Below are 22,049 nucleotides of genomic sequence, written 5' to 3'. Positions count from 1 at the left end.
CCGTTCCTTTTTTATTTTCTCAGCAGCACATTTCACCATTTCGCCAACGGTATTAACCATGTCTTTTCATTTTCCGTGTTCCGATGCTTTGATATCTGGGGCCTTGCAGACTCTGGAGCGCCAGCCCTCCCAGGGCTAGCTAATTCCCAGAGATAGCCAACAACTCAATTGCAATTGTGCCTTTCATATGCAAATCCACTTCTCCAGAGCCCATGCCCCCAACCATCATCTTTACTGGGCTTTGCATTTGGGGTGCCTCCACCTTCTCCAGTCACCCCAGGGCCAGGTGCCAGACAACTAGGGACAGCCCCTGCACTCCAGAGCCCGCTGAGATGGTTCAAACTAGCCACTCCTACACCTGACCGCCCTGACTGCCTCGTAAAGGCTGAGCCCCCACTTCCTTCTCTCTCTCTGCCTGCGCCCGGGCTCAGGGTTCCCGCTGTGGCCCTGCCTGCTGTGCTCCCTCCTCTTGGGGACTGAACAGGCTACCTTTCAGTGGCCATCATTTCCCATCTGTCAGTCGTGTTGACCTTAACATTTTCCACTCATGTACTACATTTAAAAATACCTCCTATAGAAGTTAGCTTATCATTTGTCTCTTCTACTTCTCTAACTAGAATATAAGCTCCATGAAGGCAGCGATTTTTGTCTGCTTTTGTTCACTGTTGTGTTTCTAGCACCTAGAAGAGTGCCTGACCCAGAACTAAACCACTCCATAAACATGCATTGGAAACAGATGTCATAGAGAATGCTCAATAATAAAGATATTCTAAATAGCAAATGAATAAAAAGGAAGCCAAAGTGCCTGCTTGTGCACGCATGGATAAATACAGGAGCAGCGCAGTACAGTGAGATAGCCCTTGGGATTTGAATTCCAGCTCTGCCTTTTCACCTTTCTGAGCCTTTGTTCCCTCATCTATAAAATGGGGCTTTCCAACCTCTGAGATAACAATACTTAAAGTAACAGTAAAAGGTTATTGTGTGACAATAAACAGCAATCACAGTAATGACTGTTGAATGAGAATGAAGAGTACTATGTTGTAATACAGTAATGCCCCTGGGCGTAAGGACCTGGGAGTCAGCCAGTCCTTGCCTTGAAGGCTGTTCTTTGAGTCACCTGCTGCCTGAGTTCTCTCAGTGTCCTGCGGAGGACAGCAGCCATGGGACAATGCACTTCCTTCTTCTGAGCACTGCCCCTGTCCCCTTCTAGAACCCGCTTTTCCTTGTTAGTCACAGATGCAGACGCAGACCCCAGCAGGTGAAGACACACACACACACACACACACACACACACTCTCACAGATGTGCAAACAGGAGTGAGCAGTCCGTGGCAGGGCCCCCGTAGAACTCCCATGAACTCAAGTCCAAGGCCCAGAATCATCCCACTCACTTCAGAAGACAGGATTTAACTGGTTCATAAAACTTCCCACCCATTTCTCACTCCAAATAAAAATATTCACGATTGCAACACATAAAAATACTTAGGTAAACAGGAGGTCTTCGGAAAAAAAGTAAAGCTTTCAAACATAGTAATTATAAGAAAAAATAGAAGAAAATGAAAAGTTTCTGTAATCCTACTACCATGTGAAAATTACACTCCATAAAACTTTAGAACATTTCCCTCATCTGTGTGTGTGGAGGCTATTTGCTGAATGAATGAACTAAAACTTAAGCTCACATGACCTTCCTTCAACCCACTGTCCCTTTGACTAAGGCTCAAGGGTTCCAGGAATGCTGCTTGAGGAACTTTCACGGCACAGTAAAACGAGCACTGGGCCACACCGAGAATCCCAGGTGAGCATTCTAGGTTTACTGCTAACTTGAAGCATGGTTTTAGGCGAATCCCTGTCTTGCTTGGTTTGAATTTACTAATCTGTCAAATAGAATAACAACTCTAGGTCATCTTAACCAGTCCTTTCCCCATGAACACTCAGAGATAGAGAAGACTGTAATTTGTATTCGAAGCTTACTTTTAGATGCCATTATTCTGGGGGTGGGAGGGTGGGAGTAACTTTTCAAATCCTATCCTTTGGCCCCAGTTCTCAGGCAGACCTGCAGCAGAGAAGGCAGCTCCTAGTAGTCAGAGTTAGACCCTGAGCTGGGCAGAAACAGAAACTAAGTCCCACTGATCTCCAGGAGAGAAGGCGAGAGGGGACCATGTATGGTTTCCGCAGACTTCCATAGACTAGCCTCGGACCTGACTCAGTGGCCCTCTGCTTACTACTCCTACCAGGCAGAGGTGAGGGCTCAGGCTCCAGGTACCTGCCCCTCACGGCCCTTGAAAATCTTGCTGCCATCTATTTTTGAGCCTTAAAGTGTGTGAATAAACATGTAAAGGTAGCAGGAGAGACTATGAATTTGTAAAACTGTCGGGAAATGCTTAGACAAGATGAAGTGAAAGAAGCAGGATACAATATTAACTAAAAAAACTGAACCAGCTGTGGATAGTTTCATGTACACATAGAAAAAGTAACTAAAAGTAACTAAAGTCAAGGTGTTTAGAATTAGAGGTGATATATTTTCCTTAACTTTTTCGGTTTTCCAAATTATCTGCTATAAATATATATTCATACATAAATAACTCATGAAATTTCAAACAACACCTTAGAAATTTTAGGGTAAAATGTCCTCTACCTCTCTCCAGTTCCTTCTCAGCTATTCCCCTATATTCCCAGTTCCACGCTCCACAGCTGTTCCACATAACTGTTGGACTACTTTCTATGTATCCTTTCTTCCTCTCTTCCTCTCTCTCTCTCTCTCTCTCTCTCTCTCTCTCTATCACACACACACACACACACACACACACACACACACACACACACACAGAGTATTCTGCACAGAGCAGTTCATGCTATATAGCTGAATTTTTCTTTCTTTTTTTTTTTTTTCACTTAACAAGTGCAGGATCTTCCCATGTCTGTATTTTCTTTGTATTAGACGGTTGCATAGTATTTCACAGGACAACTGTACCATAACTATTCCCCTATTGGAAATAATGCTGCTGCAAAACTTGTTAGCTATTACAAAACTTGTCACTTGAACATCCTGGGACAAATGAAGAACTCCTAGAAGTAGGTGAAAGGACATACACATTTTCGATTTTTATAGATTCTGCCAGATGACCCTTCAGAAAGACTACATCAATTTATATTCCCACCAGTATATGACTGATTTCTCCACCCCCTTAGCAATAATTTTGCTAATCTAAAGGATGAAAATTTATCTTATTTTTATTTGTATTTCTCTGATTACTGCTGATATTATCTTTCCAAAAGTTTATTGCTTTTTTTTTTCTCTTAAGTACTTCTTCTTTGTAACTTTTGCCCATTTTCCTATTGGGTTGTTGGCTGTTTTTCTTATTGATTTATAAGAACTCTTTATACACTCTGGATAGTAATCTTTTGTCTATTGTGTAGGCTGCAAGTCTTTTCTCCTAGTCTATCTTAACTTCCTTTTAGGGTCCATTTGCCTGAAACACATCTGGAAATTATTTGTACGTATAATGTTATTAGGAGACATAATTTACCTGACTTGATTGTCAGGAAAAATATTTTGAAGTAGAAACTTCAAAGAACCTCTGTTTTATATCTGTCTTATGAGCTTCCCACATTTTATAAATCAAAATTACAGAATTATTAAGAAGAAGCCTTGTCACACATCTCATAGCTCAGTGTATTTCCATAGCTCAGTGGATGCACAGTACTGCATGAGCACTGAGCTTGCCAGATGTGGGAGAAACAGATCTCACATTCTGGCTCTGGGGCAGTTCCGGTGCTCTTCTTGGTCATAACGTCACCAACGAGAGCTCCCAGCTAAAAGAGGACACGTTCCAGTCTAAACATCATTTAAAGCCAAAGTTCAAGGACCTAGAAATGCCCCATATGAGGACAACACAGTAATTGCTCCAAAAAAAAAATTCCCCTCATGCATAAACCCTAATAGAGGTGATTTTAATTTTCTGTGTGCTTTAAGTTTCAGTTCAGAGGTTCAATAAATATTTGCTGAATGAATACGTGAATGTGTTAAGTCAAATCTTTAAATCATTCGTGTTGGGGACAATCGAATGGGCATTGAGATGATTAGGGGCGTGGGGTGTAGTTCACAAGAAGTAGGTTTTCCATTAAAGCCTCAGGAGAGATGCTAGAGCTGTGGCAAGAATAACATTCTGGTGTGCATGTTTCGGGAAGGGAGAATCTAAGTCATGTATAATGGAGCGGGGGCGGGGCAATGGAGGCAGGGCCAACTGCCACTCTGATCTTGGGTGTCCTGACACTGCCTTGAGTGAAGCACAGGGGCCGAAAAACACCCAGGGATACACATGCATCTTTGTTAAAAACATGACACCAAAAAATGCTAAGGTACCGAGACTCTAAAATCAGGAATCAAAACCGGAGGTGGCGCCTGTAGATGCGGCAGCTCAGAGGGGAGGGCCACAAGGAACCACCTGTACTGTCCCACACAATTACTCAAGGCAGTGACTGTGGCCATGGACATGGAGGGGCTGTACTTATGACCCCCTGCCCCATCAACCCCAAGAACAGCTGGGGCAGGTGGAGAACAAAGAGGCCCAGGACGTGCTGCAAAGTGTGGGTGGTCAGTCACCCTTCTACTTAGTGATGCTTTTGTCCCTTTAGTCTTTTGCTGTAATTTAATATGTTCTAGTTGTAGAAGTAAATAACGTTATTGCAGGAATTTTGAAAAATCAGAAAAGTTTACAGAAGAGAATAAAAAAATAACCCAGAATCCTTCCATATAGCATGTTTTGGTGAACTTCCTTTCAGTCTTTTATAAATTAATAAATTGCTCTCTTTTCCATATACACTTACCTTTTTGGGGGTACAATTTAAAAATTCTTTTTATTGTGATAAAATACATATAAAATCGACCATCTTAACCACGTTTAAGGGTACAACAATGTTGTGCAACCATTACCGTTACCTACAGTTGTGTTTTATATGCCATTCTTTACTGCGAACTTACAACGTGACAGATATACTACGCATTTCACTGCCAAATGGTTTACCATTTGAAACCCTCCACCAGCACGGGAGCTAGCACTATGCCCATTTTACTGAGGAGCAGAACGTGGCACCGAGACGTTAAATCCTTTACGGCAGGTTACAGGGCTGGTAAATGACAGAGCCAGTATTCAGGGCAGGTCTGCTGAACTCTGAAATCTACACTCTTATACAGTTTTGAGCCCCTTTTGGATGAAAGACCACAGTGGGGGTGGGAACAAAAGTGTCTTAATGCACCTATTTTCTACACACACAAATGTGAACCTAAAATTATCTAGTTCAAATTTCTAGTTAGGAAAATCTGAGATATTTCTAACCCAATAGAATAGAAATTGCACAGTACTCTTTCTCTTTATTTAGTGGGATAATTTAAGGATCATAAAAATATTTATAGGGCTTTCAAAGCTCATCAGCAACCCTCATCTCCCAAACCTATTTTCCACCATTAAGCACCTCGACTTTCAAAGCTACTTTCTCAAGGTTATGCAGAAACAACCTTTGTGGTTCAGGAAGAACAATATAGTCCACCACTGGCACCAAGTGTGGCTCTTGCCAGAGCTCAGTGGGTGACCTCCGTGCTCCCAGTCTGGAGAACACACTGTTCAAATCACAGGGTAAGCTTGGAAAACGGGAAAGCAATCCTGACAATCTATTTTTTCAGAGTCCTCATTCTGTGGGTTTTTTGTGTTTGCCACCCACGTGTCACCCCCAATTGTTTCAGAAAAGGGATCTCTTACCGATAGGATCCAAGAGCACACAACACAGAATCACAGGAGAGTTGATGCTGTTATTGCCTTTATCCTAGGGATGGCTCTGAAAAAGACCTCAAATAAGACCACCAGGCTCCAGATGGTGGCAGTTTTTTTTGGGGGGGTGGGGAAGGGAGGATGCATAGATAGAAACCATAAGGTGGAAACACCTTCTTCATTCCCCTCCTTTTGGTCTCATCAACTTCAAAGTCAAAATGAGCAACTTTTACTTCAAAGCAAAGGAACTCAATCAACTAGCACAGGGGAATACTGACTTTCTCTGAGGCAGAGCCCCAAAGCAAGGACATAAAGTTTTAATGATCCTGCTGGAGGGCAGGGGGAAGGGATATTCCATTTCAAAAATCGTCTGGATCCATCCCACAGGTTAGACACGGCTTGGATTTTTGCCTGCTGTCCTCTGGGGAAGTCAACTCCTGCATATTGGCCTGGCCTGTGGGCCGAGCCAGAGACAGCAAGGAGGAATGGCTGATGGGCAGCTCAGGGACAGCTCTCCTTTCAGGTACAAGAGTCAACAGGTGGGCTCCGGGCCGTGACATCCAATACACTCACTAGGTCTTCGAATCCTAAGGAATGATTCAGGAGTGTCAACACAAGGGAGCAGAGAAATTAATCACAGTGACTCACAGGCTGCCAAGGCTACCAGGAGAAGGCAGGTGAAACAGATAGCGTGCTGGGGGGGCTGTGACCACTGGAAGCAGTCTCCTTGGGAGAGCCAGTACTATTTTAAGAGACAAACAAGTGTGACTGTGGTTAAAGATAATCACAGTCAGATGTTGGCAAAAGTAGACAAACATTTCTAGGTCTCTGCTATTTAGGGTATAAAGGCGCACGTGTGTGTGTGTGTGTGTGTGTGTGTGTGTGGCAGTACTTACGTTAAGGGCTTTTGGTGGCACAGGGCTTATCCTAGGGGTGCCAAAAAAATGTACACAAGTGGACACTTTGGTCAATGTTGCTCAAGCAGTAGTTCACCGTAATCATAAGTGTCTGGATGCTGATGGTAACCACTTTGAGCACCTCTTGTAATTGCAGAAGTCAAACGTGACTTGTATTCATCTTTTGTTATTGGTATGTATTGAGTATTACAATTTTAATACAGTTTTCCTTTCTTATAATGTGTATATATTTTTTTGGCACCCTCTGTATATACAAATAAAACAGTCCACAAAGACAAGCTGCTTCTGGAACTGCTAACCCATCCCATAGTTTCAGGGACACAATATGGAATTGTACCAGATTCCATTATAGTAATAAAACAGAAAAGTAGAACTTGATACAACAATCAGAATCTAGCTGGGCAGCAGGGTAAGCGGGAGAGACAGCAGACTATTGAGAGGACACCAGAACACAACTTATTAACCACATGCTCTTGGGAAAATAATTTCATCTCTCTGAGCCTCAGTCTTTCCATCTGTGAAATGTGTAGGCTGACTCCCCAAAGTTGAAGACCAAAGAAGATACGATAGCACCACATAGTAAATTGCTATCTGTTCATCATTTCCATAGACTCCCCATTCTCAGCCACAGCTCCATGTCCTTCCTCATGCTATTTCCTTTGCTTATTTCTTAGATGAAAAACATCCCTCCGGACCGGTCAAGACCCAGTCCCCATGTTACCTCTTGACAAGGCCTTCCCTACACACATTTTCCTCATTCCTCTGGAAGAGCTGGGCATCCTGTCCCGTGAGCACATACAACAGAAGAGGCAGAGGGACTTCAGTCGTCTTTAAACTCATTGCAGTTTCTCATTAGACAAAGGGCCCACAGGGCAACAGAGAGGACGCCTTCTAGCTGCTTTCCCAGCACCCATTTCTCTCTCTCTCCTTCATAAAAGCACCCAGATTTTCTAGCTTTGCGAGTTGAAACCCTATCCTTGCTCAGTCTCCACCCCCATCCCCAGGGGTGGGTCCTAAAATAACCAGAATATTTTATTCCCTGGGCCACGGGGATTAATTCAAGGATGATCACATGACCCGACTCAGCATAGACAAGCTCAAAGAGAGTCAATTTTGGAGACTTTTGACTTCTTCCTTCCCACCGAACATGAAGGTCTATAAGTGAGTTTCACTATTGGACAAAGTAATCTAAATCTAACCCATAAAACATTTAATGAAAATGTCAAGTTTCTTTGTTTTTGTCTAAAAGTGATAGATGTACTTACTAAACACAAGCTCTGATTGGTTGCTGATGACAGAACAGAAATTTGTGAGCCGTAAATGGCAGATCAGATATTTACTGGAACACAGCAGATAATTGCAGTAATTAAAGGAACATATCCAAGATGATCAACTTTGGACATGAATACAAGATAATGACACAGGATAAACCCTGTGTCGCCAAAGCACTTAGCATAAGCATTGTTTGGCGTGCACGTGTGGGAGAGCACACTTTTATACTCTAAATAGCAGAGACCTAGAATAAATATCAAAGTCTTTAGTAGTGGCCTGCTGAAGAATTGCGTAAGAACCCAACACACTGGCTTCCAGGTGTAGGGAGGAGACCTTTGATCTCTTTCTTAATTCAACTGTCACCGTGAATCAACTCCATGACCCACTAGATCAGCAACTTGTTTTGAACGGGGACACTCCCAGGGATCAAAACTTGGGCAAAAGGCCAGTGATGAGAGGCCTCAGTTACAAGTCTGTTTTCCTGCACAGCTTTGAAAAATATTCACTAATCCCCCATTCCACTTCACGGTTCATCTAAAACTATAAGTTTTCTGACTTATACACCCTATAAGTCAGAGAAATATCTGCTAATGAGAGAGAATATTGTTGTTCGTAAGCTAGCATTTACTGAGTGCGTTCTACATGCCAGGAAGCCAGGAACTATACTAGGTGATACACACACTTTTTTATTATTTGAATCCTCACAAACACCCTAGAGATAAATGCCTGTATTTTCCCAAGTATACAGATGAAGAAATTAGCGTAAAGAAGTGAAGTAACTAGACTAACGCAACTTAGTAAAGTGCTGCTGCCAGGAACTCAGCCTGACCCCCCCAATTCATGCCCTTCCCTGACACACTCGAGCTAAAGAGAGAACTGCCCACAAAAACCCTCTAGTTTATTTACAGAAAGTGACAGACAGATGAGCACAACAACTCCAACTGGCCCACGTTCCCTTCTTACTCACGTCTTTGTTTGTGATACTAACCTGGGCATTTTCAGAGAATGTTAGAATCACAGCTCTAGAAGCTTTGGGATCTGGTTCTCTCAAATGTAAGCTAGGGCAGTTTTGAAAGATACATACATTCAAGGCAGCCTCTGCAATCCTGCCTCTAACTGTTAGAGATCAAACAGAAAAATGAACATTGTCCTATTTGAGTCATAATCTGATGCTATTCTAAAAATGTCATATATATATGTCACATTCTGTATGTATGAATTTTACTGTGTAGGATGCCAATCATGACTATAAATACAAATGGGAGGCGTGACTAAATTATAATAAGCTAAAGTTTACAAAGTAAAATTTTATTTACTTTGCATTTATACATTTGTAGTATAAAAATGTGCAAAGTTATGCCATAAGAGAATGACAGATGCTGCCGTTGTCCTGTCTCTGAGATATGTCCCCATTAATACAGAAAAAGATGCAAGCCAGACAACCAAAGAAGGGTTGAAATCCATACAACACAATATGTACATTGTACCTCATAAACCTGGGATTGTGACTTTGGAATAAGGGACAAGAGTGAGCACATAATTGTGGTATAATGCTTGGCAGGGAGCCATGGTAATTACAAACCCAGGTGAGTTACGTCATGAATACTTTACAGTGGGAGAAAACTGAGAGGGTGGAGAATTTGGCTGCGTTTCTCCAAGGGACCCAGCCAAGCTAGGATAAACTCCAGTAGTCACTTGGGATGACTACACCCTGAACTCCTCTTCTCCTTCCAGGGGTCTGATCTGGCCTTTTGGGTGGCTTTGCCCACCTTCTCTTCTAACTCCTGCACACACACACACCCTGAGAACAGTCCCGCTCTGATTTTGCTCTTGCAGCCCTGGCTTGCATATGCTGACAGAAGGTCACAGTTAAATTTAGATCTGACCACCTCACTGGAAGGAGCTGGGAAACTGGCTGATTGAGGAGAGCCATAGACACTTGGATAGAGTTGGCTGCTTACACTCTAAAGGAAGGCTCTAGTTGGTGGTTAGGATGCAAGTTAAATTGGGAAGGAGGTATAATTTCCAAACCAAAGCACAAAGAAACAGGGTCTTAAAAATTAAAAATGCAGGAAAAAACAAAAACCTCAAAAGGTTATTGAGGTCTTCTGCTTTCATGCAGAATCCACGTACACCAATAGGATCGTCTCTGTTTTTTAAATCTCTTTGTGGGTATGGGAATTGGGGAAGATCTCAGAGGCCGTTGAGTACAGTGTCCTGCATACAGTAGTCAAGTGTACAACACTGCCAGGAGCAACCCATTGTCATGCACGATTAGTGGTGTATCGTGTCAATGCCTCAGCGCAAACACCAGTGCCAGGTGGGAAATCTCTGGGTGGGGAATGGTGTGTGGGAATCTGGCCCTTTTAATGTGGATCCCAGTATCAAAATATGTAGGAATATGACAGCTCGATCAGCACTCAGGTCATGAATTAGGAAATGAGGGCCTCAGCAATGATCCTTCGTGGACAGAGTACTAGGTCCTCGGGTGCTTATGGACCAAAGAATAACACGCGAGCTCTTGAAGCAAGCCAGCTCAAGTAAGTACCAAAAATGTGAACTCCATGAAGTTGTCTGGCTTTATGCTTCTTTTATTCTACCTCCCTTGTGTTCTCCCTATAATAACTAGTGAAACCTTTTGGAAAGACTCCTTAAACTCGGTCCAGAATGTAAATCATATCTACTTGAGGGCTAGAAGAATGGCAGTAACAAGACTTTTGGTACTTATGTCAGTTTTTCAGACAGGATCCCTATGACCTCAATCTAAATTCCACCTCCCACCAACAGATATTCTCATAGCATCCTTCGAGAACACTTAGAAAGTCTGTGTGCGAGAGATCTGCTGTCCCCTCTGAATTGTAAATTTATAAGGGCAGTGCCATGTCCATTTTGTTCACTGGCTGTGATTCCTGATTATACCCCCGTCCTGGAAGAGTCAGAGCTGACCTGTCCAGAAGACCTTAAGGCAGGCTCCCAGAAAAGTGTGGCGGACCTCTCTGGGTTCTACGGGAAGGCTTCATGAGACCCTGATTACATTGGAACACACTGGTTATCCAGGCCTGGCTTCATCAGCCATCTGGCCTGGAAGGTCACACGAAGGTCTCTTGAGATGTCCTAAGGAGGTCCTTTGTGTTGGCTGGCCTTGCTTGGAGACACTGGGCCAGTGGGGCAGACCCTGATTTCATCAGGACCAGTGAGTGGGACCTAGCCCTCAGCTCTAGGTCCTGGAAAGCCGGCTATGATTTCAGAGTGTAAAGTTCCCCCAGAATTCCTCCAGACATTTAGAAACACCAGATGCAAGTGGCCACTGAGGTACAGATTTCTATGGGAGCAAATCTAGAGCAGGCGGCTAGGACATAGTTCCAGGAACCTGAGAGTGATTTCCGATTCACTGAGGTCCCCTGCCCCCTAGGTTCCTGCCATAGAGCTGCGCCTCCCTACAGACGATCCAGTGCCTCTGCCCTCCTCATTCCCCCAAACAAAAGGCAGGACTATTGTAGTAATACATTTCACTTCCTTCTCTACAAATATACAAGCCATATGCTACAGACAGAATGTCTAATCACCAATTGAGACCCCAGGAAAGTCATTTCTCTTTTACAAAGTGCTCTTCTCATGGACAAAACTGAGATCTTTATGATCTGGGATGCTGTACGAGTCTAGTGTTCTATGATATGTAATCAAGGCATGTTGTATATACAGCTTTCCCTAGACAAATAAGGAGATGGTTCCAGCAACCTGGATAGCACTGTGCTCAACCAGGCACACAGGAATGCTTCATGAGGACGAAAATGAGGATGAAAAAATACGGTTCAGAATGACATAGTTGGACACACAAAACATCATTCAGATAAACGACAAAATGAAACTTGCGCAAGTTCAACCAGGAGTCAGAGCAGTGGGCACCCCACACGGCCACACAGCCTCATCTTTTTCCTTCGACCCTGGAGCCTGCAGGGTCAATGGCTATGTCACGTAAAGAGGCAGAACTGGAGTGAAGTCAGTTAGCTAAGAGGTTAGAGAGTTGGGAAACGGTAGCACATTATCCTTCTCTTCCTGTTCACTGTTCTTTTCAGGAGTTTCCTTCATTATGTTCCTAAAAGCTGGCTGATCTGAGCTCTGTACAAACTTACAATTTAAGCCCCACTTGTTCCCTCACAACTATGTTACTGAGAAAGGAAAATGTGTAACTGCGTTTCTTGAATATTTCAGTCGAGAAGGCCTGTGGACATCTTTAAGCATCAAAAGACCACCATTCTCTTGGAATTGTGGAGAGGGCTGGAAGGATGGCCTTGGATTGGTCCTGGAATGGAATAAAAGGATACAAAGCTGGAAACTTTCTACTCTGGTACCTCAGTATATCATGGTCTATAAAATCTAGGATAGCTCTGTCCAGTAGTAACACAATGGAAGTCACAAATGTGAGCCACGTATATCATTTTAAATTTTCTTGTAATCACTTTAAAAAGTACAAACAAACAAGTACAATTAATTTTAATATATTGCAATTAGCCCAATAGCTCGAAAATATTGTCATTTCAACATGCGATCAATATAAAAATTATTGAGATACTTTACATGCTTTTTGTACTAAGTCTTGGAAATCTGGTATGTAATTTATACTTACCGCACATCTCAATTTGGATTAGCCTCATGTCAAGTCCTCAACTAACGGCTACTGAACTGGACAGTGCAGCTCTAGAAGGCAGGTCTGACCTGCTTTCTTCTGTGGTCTCGTGCACGTCCCTGCTGCTTTGCTCACACTATCTCCTCAGCCCTTTAAAAATCCCTTCCTGGCCTTTGAGACTCTTTGTTTGCTCGGCCCACTCCAAACTCTTTGGAGTGTACTTTTTCTCCTAATAATGCCACCTTGGGCCTTTGAGCCATTCTCTACTGCTCAGGTCCACTCCTATGTCTTTGGAGTGTGCTATCTCTTCTAATAAACTACTCTTTCACTACTTAAAAAAAAAAAAATCCCTTCCAGCCTTTTAGGCCCAGAGGTATCTCTCTCTCTCTCTCTCTCTCTCCCTCCAGAGAAGTCCTCCCAAATCACTCTAGGCTGCTGTATTTTCATCAGCTTCTGCATAATGATTTTAGTCAGCAATTAGGTCGGACTTTGGAGCATCTTTCCTCTTACTGTCTTCAGCCACTATTTTCCTTTTCTCCCTCCTCATTATTTACTGTTTCATACTTAAGGAACAGCTCTCAAATTAACCTGCAAGACCCTCAGGGGCATGGAAACATATTCTCTACGGTCACTAGTCCAATATCTGCCACATAGTACTCGTATATAGGGGGATACACACAAAAATGCTCAGCTCAGTTTCCCATATGATTAAGTGACTAAGGAAATCATTTGAATGTGACAGTTGGCACAGGACCACAGAGACTTCTATAAACTCAAGTCTAATAATAATCTAACACTTACCTAGCACTTACCATGTGCCAATACTAAATGACTTACATATATGTCAACTAATCTAAGCCCTGTAAAGACTCCATGATTCGATTCCATGATCATCTTCATTTTAAAACCAGTTGAGGAAACTGAGGCAAAGAGTTTATGTAAGTTGCATACACATAAGTAGCAGAGCTGGGATTCTCACTCATTCTGGCTCGAGTCCAAGCTCTTAATCATCATGATATATCGCCTCTCAGTTCAGAACAACCACAAAATATATTTTTATACCCTGCAGATCAGCCTAAGAATCAAAGGCATTAGTTTATCATACTCTCAGCCTGGGCATTTCCTTAGATAAAAAGAATTAAGTTAATTCCGAAAATGTAAACAGAAGTAAACAGTAGGAGACACATGAAATTCCTCGTCCCAGAGGATGCTGCTCATAAATCCTTTTAAAACAAAAAACAGTACACCGCCGGGTGTGAAACTGCCAGGTCACTGGCAACAAGTCAGTCTTGAAAGTCCGAATGTCCTTTGATTCAGGAACTTCACTTCTAGGGATTTATCCTATGGAAGTAACTATGGGTGTATGGCAAGGCTTAACTATCAGAATGGTCATTACAATATTGTTTACAATAGCAAAAATTAGAAACAACCAAAAATATGGAGATTGAAAAGAAAAACATACCATATTTACACAGGATAAAATGTGCATCTAGTGGTATGCTGATAAACCACTCTAAATAAAACCAAAAGAAATCTTGATTTGTGGTGTTTGGTGGTTTTCTCAGTATAAATGCCCCCACTATGGCTCATCTCAAGCTACAATGGCGTACCAGTCTGCTATCGAAATCCTGAATATTTAAAAATTCCAACCTGAGCTGAACAGGCTTCAGCAGATCACCGAACGCATCCATAAAAATGCCACAGAAGTTGTTCAATATGTTACGTAAAAAAAGTTTGTAATATTACTATATCATATTTCTGAAAAACAAATACACACATAAATATATTCAAAGTGTTAATAAGGTTATCTCTAGCTAATGGAATTTTATCTTCTTTTATCTGTATTTCCAAATGTTTTGCCAATATGTATGTATGATTTTGCTAGGCAGGAAAATATAGTCAAGGCTCTCTTTCCTACTTACAATAATTTAAAAATGACCTATCTTTTAAGGTATGTCTCAAAAACAAAACAAAACAAAACTCTTGGACTTGTTCAATGAAAACGACCGTACAATCAGAAGCTTCAAGGGTGAGGAAACTCCTAACACCACGTAAGTAAGAAAAGAATGAGAGGGGTAACACCTGTGGCTCTAGCCACAGTGTATATTGACCTCCTGAGGAAGACAGGTCCTTTCTTGGGGTCGTAAATCATACAACGTGAAGAAAGGAAAGGTGGAAGTAGGGAGTGGAGACATGTAAACCCCAAGACAAGAATCATTTTGTCTATATAGTCTGATTCGGGAAAGATCTATTTCTTTATCCAGGGCCATTCCGAATCCCGTCCCATGAAACTTTTCACCATTATATTGAATCAGTACTAGGAACTATCAAGTTTAAGTCTGATCCACAATGAAACACTTGGCAGCCATTAAAAAATATCCTGGAAATGCATCTACAGGGGAAGATGTGCAGAAGATTAAGTGAAAGCAAGTTATAAAGCAGGATATAAGCTACGAACCTATTTATTCTAAAAGGGGATAAACATAGAGAAAGGGATAGATTAAGTGGTTAAGTAGTAGTTTCTAGGTGGTTTAGGATTATGCTATAAAAGTTAAGGCTTTTATGGTCTTTGTTTGCCTAACTTTTGATTTTTGTTTTCTATAGTAAGCATAGCTAGCTTTAAGAGTAATGAGGAAAACAAAATAAAAGCAAAGGTGTCTGAATGGAAAGAAAGACACAACAAATTCCCTTACTGGACCCTTGGGGGTTTTGGAGCTCACGGAACCTAATGCCTCCACCTTCCTCACTCCCAACCACCTGGCAAGTGAAAGTGAACTGGGGGGGAGGGGAGCTCTCTCTACACTTCTCCAGGCTAGAGGCCCTGGGGGAACAGAAGCCTTCCCTGATAGAACGCTTTTGCTGGAGCTGGGGGAAGGGAGGAAGACGGGGAGGGAGGGTGGAGAGAGGAAAGAAAGAGAATAGGAAAAAATTAAAGCAAAGAAGCCAGCTAGAGGGCATGTTAAAACATAGACTGCTGGGTCCCACCCCAGAGTTTCTGTGCCCCTGGGGCCGAGAATCCGCATTTCTAACACATTTCCCTGGCGACTACACTTGGAGAACTTCGCCTGTAAGGAGAGAGAGAAGAGGAGCCAACATACAGGTGTAAAACTGAGACCTGAAATCTGTGCAGAAGCAGAGTGTTTGCAATTCTTTTTAACAGTGAAGCATGGTTCCTCTTTGGATGGTGAAAGAGCCATCCTTTCTCTACAGGAGCAATATGGGGATTCTAAAGGTGCACGGGGGGGGGGGGGGGGGGGGGGGGGGGGGGGGGAGGGGGGGGTTGGTAAAAAATTGGGAGTGGCCTGAGAGCCTGTTACACACCTAAAACCTAGGTTTTTTTTACACACCTAAAAGAACAAACACATGTCTACAACTAATTCCACACCAAGGAAAAGCAGATACGCCTGGAAACAAATGCTTTCCGAGGTACTGTTTCAACCTAGGGGCAGAAGGGGTTTCCCTTCCTTTCAGTTTGACAGTTTCCTCACTGTAGTCCCTAGGAAAGCCATAAGAATGTGGAACAACCTGTTCTGTCACTCTGATCTTTGCCATTTCACCCGGCTAAGACCAACTTGGCAGCCTTCTAGCTGCCTTGCAGGTGTAACCAGGGCTCCCTTCCTTCCAGGAAGTCCAACATAGAAGTTTCTGTCAACCTGGAAAGATGTGCTCCATTATTCACTGTATGAACTAAGTGGAGAGCCAAACTACCCATGCCCCACCCCTATCTGTGTGGAACACAGAAGATACCGTGTTTCCCCAACAATAGGACCTAGCCGGACAAGCAGCTCTAATGCGTCTTTTGGAGCAAAAATTAATATAAGACCCGGTATTATATTATATTAATTAATTATATTATATTATATTATACCGGGTCTTATATTATAGTAAAATAAGACCGGGACATGCAATTGATCTTGGCTGGAGTGAACAGAAAAACGCCTTTCGTTAGATTGTCAGCCAGAGCCAAGGGGTAGACAGAGAGGAAGTGGGGTCTTCTTACACAGCATAGGTTCTCGGGAAGTGAAGTTACTGAAGCTATTCTCCAATTCTGGTACCCTGTGTTTCCTCTCAGAGGAATGCTTAGCTGCTTAGATTTCTTGCCAGTGTCTTCTTTCGAATGCTCTTTTATGTTAACACACAGTGATTATAATACGAGAAGTATTCTGTGTTTTTTCCCCTTTCCAAATTGGTTTAATTAAAAAAAGAAAGAAAAGCCGTCATACTTCTAGATCACAAGCTTTCTTTACCCCAGTGACAGCTCCACAGCATCGAGGCACGGCTGACAATGGTTTGAACCAGGACCATTAAATTACAGTATTACCTCCTAGAGAACCCTCACAAGTTTAGCTGTTGAGGTGTCCCCAGAGGACGGGCTCGCTGTGTAGCACTACAATCACCGTTACCATCAGCAACAAGCCTTTTTAAAGCACTTTACATGCCTGGTGCTACGCTAAGCCCTTTATGTGCCTCATCTCAGAACAGCCCACTGGGGTCATTCTGACCACCCCACCCTTCTCCCCCAGTACCTAACCCAGGGCTGGCAGGCAGGCAGCACATAGATCTCTCTCAAATGAATTAAAACACAGTGCGTTGCATAAAAACCAGTGCCCTTCAAAGATGGAATGATAGGAATGCACTTTATTGATTCATTTCCACCTGAAAGGGTCCAAGTCAAGAAAAGGGACAAGAAAGAAAGGGGGAAAAGGTAACTCTGAACTAAACTGAACCAGAGGGGGAAAATCTAAACAGGTATTTTTTAAGACCATGTGTCCAAGCTGCTCTGGGAGAGACAGATACCTGCCTTCTGTGGTCCCGGGACAGAACAGCCCCTCAGAGCAGACCAGGCAGGTCCAGTCCAAATGGCTGTGGACAATGAAGGCACCCCCCCTACCCCCTGCAACTACAAATCATTCATAGTCAACACCCAGGTTCCAGCTTGGGGATTGCCTCCACCCTTCTCAGATGGGTCAGCCTTGCCTCTGTCCAGAGTAAAGGAAGCCACACACCCAGGAAGACAATGGAGTTGAGGAAAGAGAACAGAAACCGGTTCTAGTTCTGAGCCCGCTCCCAAGCGGCTGGATCTCAGTTTCCTTCTGTAGAAAAGGAGATCTCGTACATGATCTCTAAGGTGCCTTCCAGTTCTAACTTGCCATGATTTAGCCCCTCCTGCTTGAGAAGCCCACCTTGGGTTTGAGAGCCATGTGTTTTTCTATGAGCCTCCTTGAGGAAAAGCCTGCAGTTTGGTTTGAAGGAGAGGGCAGGCCATGCAGCCTCTCACTCACTGAAAGAGAAGCAGCACTTCAAAAGCATGGGGAATGTTTTCAGGGCAGAAGAGAACAGCATCAAGACTCTCCAGAGGACCATCAGGAAACAGAAGACCAACAACACTGCTCCAGAGTAAGGAATGCCTGCAATATTGTCCGGGCGCAGAAGGGAATCCCCAGTGTTCACTTGCTTTATTAAAAAAAACAAACAAACCAAAAAATGCTTTTAAATTAGTTTGCATAAAACACAGAGTCTGAATTGTTACCTTTTTGTTCCAAGTTAGGACTTACCACCTTGTAGCACATGGAACCATGAGGGTGACATGTCTACAGTGTTACCAGGGATCGTTGGACCCACAGCTGTATCAGAGGAGGGACATTTGGCTTCAGTGTCCAATCTCCACATCATCCCATCAAATCCATAAGCTCCCATTTCTATTGGGCTACATTCTGACTGGCAGTCGGTACAGTTATGCAGGCAATAACTGATATCCCTGTTACTACTCCCCAGGCAGAGAATCAGATACGGGAAGAGAAGCATAGCATTTGGCTTGGGGACAGTATGTATGTATGGTAATTCTCGCCAGATTACAGTATATCCCTGGGCGGCAGAGAAAACCAAGAGATATATTGGAAAAATATACATGCTAAATGGTCGATTCAATTTTCATTGTGGTGAAGGTACTTCCAAGAAAATGAAGAAATAAAAGAAAGTGAAGAAACAAAAGGGTATGCATTATGGTCCCAAAGATTTTGTCTGTTGGGTGGTGACTTAAACAATAGAGAATGTCCCGAGGGCTCGTCTTTGAGGTTACCAACACCTTTCTAAAGAACTTGCGAGCATGGCTTCACACATTAAATTCAGTTTAGAAAATGAGCTGGATTAATTTAGGGGCCAAAAAAGAGACATTCACCTGAAGTCATAGGTTTCTGCTTAGTGATTCTGGGAAAAGGTAAGAAAACAGAAGCTTATATAGATGAGGATGACTTGTGATGCCCTGTGAACCCCCATAACCCTCACTCACACTCCACGATGTCGGAATTAAGCGGGAACCCAACCGCCCCCGTGTGAAAGGGCCACGGGAATGTGATCCCAGCATCTCCTCCAGGGTAAGTCACCACCCCTTCATCTCTTTACTTCTGAGATACTCAGACTCCTGAGCTGGGCCCTCTCTTGCAGTGCAAATGGGGACACTGCATGTGCTTGAGACGCAAGGACCATGATGCAGCAATAAAGAAGAATACATAAATCCCGCACACACTGTGGAGAAGCAGAGGGTGAGGGTAATCAGGAAAGCGTTCCAAGAAGGGACTTGTGTCCACATACTCAAAGGAATTACAAGTTGACTAGAAAATTAACGGTTCTAAAGCTGGCTTCCACCTAGCAAGGTCAGAAAGATCTCTAGGCTCCGTGATTTAAGAAGTCACAAACTCCAGGTGATCTGAAATCCCCTTTGTCACTCTGAAACAAGCTGCTTTCTAAAATTTTAAGATAATTAAAGAAGAACCCAGAACTGACCCACTGCTTGAGGCTTACAGGAAAGTCTCAGAAGCCAAAGCAATCCTGAAACTTCCCAGAGTGTGACATCAGTGATTAATCACCCTTCAGACATATGCATGCCATTATCTCACGATTTTTTACTCCCCAAAAGGCAGTTATAAATATATTTGTTGTCTTTCTTCCTTCTCACCTGATCTCTATTTCCATCCTACCCTTGGTTTTCATTTTCCTGCCCTTCAACACCAATTTCAAGGTAGGGAAGAAAGACCACCTTTCATCAAACCTCTTTACTACACTCATATTCAATAGAACCCAAAACTGGAAAAGAAAAATAGATAGTTGCTGTCCTCACTTTTCTGAATCAAAAGACAAGCTCAACTAACTTCATTGAGTATTTTTCTTAAATATTGTATTCAAAGGCCACACAGGTACAGCACTAAATCCTTGACACTTACCCTAGTGCTAACAATTACAACCGCTTGGGATTTACCCGAGAAAGTCCAGGATGCCTCACTTAGCTTTGCGTCAAAAATAACCAGAACATTCCACTTCCTCTTGGTTCCCTTTCCTCAGATTTTAGAAAGAGATGTCCTTTAAATCCCAAGTGACTGGAAGCCAGTTAGTGAAGGCCCTTTGAGTTGGGAACCATTGTAGTGGGTTCTGACCCACTAGGTTCAAAGTGCAACTACTGGAGAAGTAGACAAGATCCAAGTTCTCTCAGGAGAAGAGCTAGAGACCAAATAACACACTGCTTTTATTTAAAAGGAGAAGCTGCCTTTCAATTGCATTAAGTGTGGACATCCAGAGAAACTGGTTTAACTGCACAGGGAGGCAGACCTCCCTGGCTGCGATGCCCTCCATTCTAGTCAGCCTCTCGGACTCTTCCCTGAGCCCTTCTCTGTGTTGCAATGGGGCGAGGTTTTTCCAGACAGTTTTGGGGCTCTAGGCAATGTACTCAAGCTCAGTACAAGACCTCAGTTCAATCTGCTTCTGAATAGATGCCTAAGGCTGGGTGGAGACTCAGATCTCTCTTTTCTGTTAGAGCAGACTAAGGCGCCCCAGAGGGGTGGCCCAACAGCACTGTCCCCCTGCCAGCCCCAGCCAGGAGCTCCTTGAAAGGTGCCTAAGTCACCTCCCCCACTATCTTTCTCATATTCGAGCCCCAGCTTCCCATCTTCACATGTTTCAGATCTAGGACAAAGTAAGGAGTCAAGCCCAGAAGGTAACAAGGCACCCACCTCTGTTACCCTCCTTTTCCCTTTAAAGCTGCTTTCATTGCTCAGGCCTTTTGGGTTCTATCTTCAGCTGTAGGTCTACAGTCTCCTCTGGCTCCGGCTCCTTCCACACCACCTTTCCTCCCACGCCCCCTCTCCAAACCACAGAGCCTGCAGCCACCGCTTTCCCAGTCTTGCAGGCTGGAGGCAGCCCAGCAGGCGCCCCAAGCAGGCTCCCCACCCCTTCCTGGGCCACAGCACAGAGGGACAAGCAGGGCAATTCACAAACAAAGCAAGGAGGAGAGAGACCCTGGGAGAATTACTCTGTAGGGAAGCTGGGCTGCCACACATCTGGACAAGCGCCACCCAAGTCCCTGCATTCTGACTTTGGACAGGAAACGGACTCCCCAGAAATCCTGCTTGGAAACCCTTCACCATGAAAGCAGAGCAAACCCACCCACCAGATTCCCTTTGGCCATTTCCTGCTTCCTCTCCCTTTTAATACCCCCTTCCTTCAATTCCCAGCCTTGGTTTTAAAGGCTTAGATTTTGGTGAGGGTCCCTGGCCCCCTAAGATTCCTTCCCCCTCTGAATTCTGGCTTTTTGAGCTGGCAGCCACACAGTTCCGGGCTGTTCTAATTAAATGCAGAGACTGAGAGAATCTCATGCTGGGATTATGAACATTTATGAATTGGGGAAATGTCCTTCAGATGTATTAGTTTTTGTAGCCTTATATCTGCTCAGGAAGGAGAATCTGTCAGGGCCGTGATGTGTGTGTGTGGCGCAGGAGATGATGAACGGTTACTCGGATGAAATTTATTCATCAGTAACTCAGAGAGAAAGTTCCAGCCAGACTTTGTTACACAAGAATGAGGACAGACTGGGGCATTATAATGGGGGTGGAGGCAACAGGTCCGATAGATGACACTTAAAAAGGGCAAATGTCAAGGGAGAGGCTATAGTCTCACCTCTAACCACACAGAACCAGAATCTCTCTCCCCTCAACCTCCAAACTGAAGTGTTAAAGTGACATGACAGCTGTAGCAACATCTGCTAACTCTGTCTAGGAAAATTGGATTTCTTTTTCAGGAGAGGCTACAAAATTGATAACCTTCCCTCTGGGATCCTTCTCACCATCTTGTTTTGTAGGCTGATTTGGGGAAAACAAGTTGCTTCCCGCAAGTCTCCTCAACAACATGAAAATTAGAATAATTAAACTCAGTGCTAATTGGGTACATAGAGACTTCTTGGTTACCTAATGAGCCAAACTCTGGCCCAGAGCTGCAAACCCACATAGGCCTGAGAAAGCCCACGCAGAGAAAAGCCGCTGCAGCCCCCAAAGAAAATTGTCACTTGGCAAAAATAGTTGCTGGTGTAGAGACAAGTGTCAAATACATTCCTATAGCTAGGAGTCATCGGTTAATCCCGAAGCTGAGATCCATATGTAAATGAGCAGGGAAGTGTGGCCCTGCCACTGTGGGATCACACGCG

The 22,049-nt window shown here is 43.5% G+C and overlaps 1 protein-coding gene across 20 annotated transcripts in view; it reads right to left on the bottom strand.

Moving 5' to 3' along the window:
- The window catches only part of KALRN (kalirin RhoGEF kinase), a 615,365-nt gene that overhangs the window by 86,260 nt on the left and 507,056 nt on the right, over positions 1-22,049 (bottom strand). The gene's annotated exons all lie outside the window — the stretch shown is intronic.

The sequence above is a fragment of the Rhinolophus ferrumequinum genome, chromosome 2 (assembly GCF_004115265.2).
Source record: "Rhinolophus ferrumequinum isolate MPI-CBG mRhiFer1 chromosome 2, mRhiFer1_v1.p, whole genome shotgun sequence".
NCBI lineage: Eukaryota > Metazoa > Chordata > Mammalia > Chiroptera > Rhinolophidae > Rhinolophus > Rhinolophus ferrumequinum.
This window is presented reverse-complemented; position numbering and strand designations above follow the sequence as displayed.